Raw genomic sequence first — 4,454 nt, 5'->3', positions numbered from 1 at the left:
TTGTTTACCATAATAGAGCAACAATATGGTTTCTTTCTGGATTATGTTATTTTCTTAATTTTCAATTTATGTTCAGGAGTGACAAATGGGCCCCACCCAGCCTGGGAGGGGTCCTATGGTTTGCACCTCTATATTCCACTTAAGCCCTTATATCCAAGGGCTCGTTTCAAGGTGGTTTACCATTGCTTTTGAGGGTAAGCAATCTGCCACCTCATTTTATACTGGGTCAGAACTTTGGATATACCCTGGAGGGGATATTTCTTTTTCTCAGATTTTCTTTTTCTTTATAAGTCCTGTTTGCTCTTACCACTAAAGGTATTTTTTTGATTTCTTTTTTTTTTTTTTTTACCTTCAGATTCCCAATATTGCTTTTTCAGGTCATTCTTCAGGTCTTGGCATTTTGTTATTTTATGCCTTTCCAGCTCTATTGAGGTCCAAAGTCAACTGGGTTAGCTGTCCACCAATCTATAATCTTTGCTCGTTTAGTTCCTCCTTGTTCCAGATCACAATATCAGGTCTTCATAGCACCTCCTTCTATATATCTTCCTGTTGGCATTTCCTTGTCGATAAAAAGATTAGGTAACAGGCCCATATTGGTAGGTTAAATTGGGATTGGAATTGGTTTTTCATGCTCCCACCAATTTTCCATTCCACTTCAATTCTGTATACTTTACATAATTCCTTTTGTTGTGGTGGGCTGCAAGCAGAGTCTAGCATGGGCTGATATCAGATGACCAAACACTCTCAATCGCTGCATGAAAAACACACATGGTATCATTTGCTGATATGCCCTCCATTTTCTTGAAGATGTTTGTTAGGAAGCCTTGATCTTGTGATCCTATTATCAGGTTCTTTCTCCATCATAAACCCTAGATCTCCATTTCTTATCCTTCTGGGTGAATTTTTGTTGTCTATGAAACTCTTTTTCCAGTTTCTTGACAAATCTTCCTGCTATTCCCATTGGTCTTTCCACTTTCCATTCGAATTCCAGGTCTACCTCTCTGTAACTGTATTTGCTGCCTGGTCTTCCTGGCTAATTGTTATTGCTGGAGTCTGTTCCATTAGCCTCTGTGTTTCTTCTATCAGATCTCCTGCGAAGGTTCTTGATCCTGTTTTGTTATTGATGTTAGTTGGTTCAGGGCTCCATTATGGTGTTGGGCAACCTTTTAGATGTTTTTGTTCTCAGAGCTTTTCAAGTACTGCCCTATACTTACTATTGCTGCTCTGTAGGCCTGGTTGATCTCAGTCAGGCCTAATCCACCTTCTCTGCAAGGGAGGTAGATTCTGTCCATACATTGGTGTCTGTATGTGACTTTATGTAGGGTGAGAATCTTCCTGGTTTTAATATCCATCCTGTCTAACTCACCTTGTGGCCAGTCTACATGCCAAAACCATATGTCACCACTGGTATCACCAGCTAGTTTATGGCAGTGATCTGTCTTTGATGTTAATTCTGACTTACATATCTTCTTTCAGCAGCTGATGTATTCTTTCTTTATCTTTTCTCTCATTTTCTGGTATTTCTGCAATGACTCCTGTGACTCATTTGTAAGTTGTTGATAGACAGCAGATGGCCCTATATTTGTTAGGGAGCTCAGTCTCAGAGCTCTTAGGGAGAAGGTTGGTTCTTCCTGTTGTGAGCCACTCTGGTGATTCTTCTCATTTTACTTAAGTGTGGTGTAGTGCTAGGATCTTTTTAAGCCAGAAATTTGAGATCTTGCCTATTCCTGGGGTCTTGAAATGACTATATTCTTTTACTTCTGTTACTTTTTTCTATGATGAAGCTTATTGGTGGCATTTGCTGTTTCTGGCTGTTCTTCTGCCTAATGGTGTCAATCCATGAATTCTCTTGGTTTTGTCTAAGGTCTTCAAACATTGGCTTCTAAAATCTCTCTAGGTCTTCCTTGCTCGGTGGTGTTCGTACCTCCACTGTTTTTATCGTCATGTTTCTATACACAATCTTTGGATTTTGACTAAACTGTCTATTTATCTGTTTTGCTTTTATCTTCTGTTGTTTGTTTCTCATTTGTGCCGCTAGGGCCTTTACTTGGGCTTGGTGTTCTACCAGTTTTCCCCTCATTTGTTCATCCCCTATTCGGTATTTTTTCTTTATTTTCCTTATTTTCTTGAGCAGATTTTGTGAGTGATTTTGATCTCTCTATAAGTTGGTCATTTGAGAGATCTCTGCCTTAACTGGTTTATTTTATCATGTTGTTTCTTTTTCCTCTCCAGTATGCAACCTCATATGACGTGTAAGACTTCCTTTCAGGGAAAATGCTTTCCCACATTCCTTGCATATATATGGCTTCTCTCCAGTATGGATTCTCATATGAATTGTAAGATCATCTTTCCTCGGAAATGCTTTCCCACATTCTTTACACATAAATGGCTTCTCTCCAGTATGGATTCTCATATGAAGTGTGAGTTTTGATTTCAGAGAAAATGTTTTCCCACATTCCTTGCACAGGAATGGTTTCTCTCCAGTATGGATTCTCATATGACGTGTAAGATTTGGTTTCCGGGAAAATGCTTTCCCACATTCTTTGCACATGAATGGCTTCTCTCCAGTATGCACTCTCATATGACGTGTAAGATCTGGTTTCTGGGAAAATGCTTTCCCACATTCTTTGCACATGAATGGCTTCTCTCCAGTATGGCATCTCATATGAAGTGTAAGATTTGATTTCTGGGAAAATGATTTCCCACATTCGTTGCACGTGAATGCCTTCTCTCCATTATGAAATCTTATCATATGAAGTGTAAGACTTGATTTATGGGAAAATGCTTTATCACATTCCTTGCACATGAATGGCTTCTCTCCAGTATGCAATCTCATATGATCTGTAAGATTTGATTTCAGGGAAAATGCTTTATCACATTCCTTGCATCTGAATGGTTTCTCTCCAGTGTGGATTCTGATATGAATTGTAAGATGTGGTTTCTGGTAAAATGATTTCCCACATTCTTTACACATAAATGGCTTCTCTCCAGTATGCAATCTCATATGAAGTGTAGACTTGGATTATTGGGAAAATGCTTTCCCACATTCCTTGCACATGAATGGCTTCTCTCCAGTATGGATTCTCATATGAGCTATAAAATTTGATTTCTGGGAAAATGCTTTCCCACATTCCTTGCACACATATGACTTCTCTCCAGTATGCAATCTCATATGACTTGTAAGATGTGATTTGTGGGAAAATGCTTTGCCACATTCCTTGCAAATGAATGGCTTCTCTCCAGTGTGGGTTCTCATATGAACTATAAGATTATGTTTCCTGGGAAATGCTTTCCCACAGTCATTGCATATGAATTTCTTTCTGGTAGGATTTGTGATATCATTTGCAAGATTAATTTTCTTGTAAAGTGCTTTCTCACAGTCAGTGGATACGAAAGGCTTCTCTCCATTGTCACGGATCCTTCTTTCTTGCTTTACTTCCTTTTTGCAAGTTTGTAGATGTTTTTCATTCACTGTTGAATTCATTTCATATGAAAATTCATCATCTTCATTAGACTCATGGAATTCCTCTGGTTCTATTTTGATGTCCATCAATGAATCCAGAGACATAAAGTCTCCATCACTGGTTCCACTAAAGGCAGCCAAGTTGCTGTTTTCTTGATTTATGGAAGGTAGTGATAATGCACCTTCAGTTTCACTTTTCAAAGGAAATTCTAAAGAATGTTTTGGATTCATTTTAGCCTTATGTTCTGTCCTGTTCTGTATACCAATGTGTTCAATTCACACTTTTAACACATAATTGTTTTTACAAATAATTACCGTTAAAAATTAAGTACAATAATCTTGAGGACTACAACCAGATGTCACTGTTGATGTATGAATCTAATATTCAACATAAATTTTACTTGTTATTTAAGAATTTGTTAAAATACGCGTACAATAATTCACTGTTGTCTCAAACACTTTAAGAGTTGCTATTGGTAATGTTCCATATAGTACCATTAAACAACATGCATTTCCCAAAATCTTGATGCTAATCAAAACTGACGAAGGAAGGAAGGTTCTTCTGAGGGAGAATCTGAAATCAAAGAATGCAACACAGAGTTAGGAAACATAATGCCAGAACTGTAGCAGCAAATGAATCAATCAAATTCAATTCAGGTTCCCATAAAGGTCTCAGGCCGATTAACAAAGTGTGCATTTGATAGTTCTATCCAAACATGAATACATCCTACCAAACGTTGTCCAGACACAGCATCAAACATTCCTGAGGCACAATGCTACACTAGATTAACAGTTAATATTAACCCTCTTACGCCGATTGGACGTATTAAACGTCGAGTCAAAATGTCTCCCCGTATGCCGATTGGACGTATCATACGTCGGCTCAAAAAAGTTTTTTTATTTTTTTTAAAAATTCGCGGAAAAATACTTATAGGCCTACCAGCCGAAAACTTTTGTATCACGCGCCTTGGGGATGCTGGGAGTTCACGGA

The 4,454-nt window shown here is 38.1% G+C and overlaps 1 pseudogene; it reads right to left on the bottom strand.

Annotated features, from left to right (window-relative positions):
- Positions 1-1,445: 1,445 nt before the first annotated feature.
- Positions 1,446-3,694, bottom strand: LOC135204758 (gastrula zinc finger protein XlCGF57.1-like; annotated as a pseudogene).
- Between the last annotated feature and the right edge of the window lie 760 nt (positions 3,695-4,454).

This window comes from Macrobrachium nipponense, chromosome 47 (genome assembly GCF_015104395.2).
Source record: "Macrobrachium nipponense isolate FS-2020 chromosome 47, ASM1510439v2, whole genome shotgun sequence".
Taxonomy (NCBI): Eukaryota; Metazoa; Arthropoda; class Malacostraca; order Decapoda; family Palaemonidae; genus Macrobrachium; species Macrobrachium nipponense.
The sequence above is the reverse complement of the archived record's forward strand: the minus strand, read 5'-3'. Positions and strand labels throughout refer to the sequence as shown.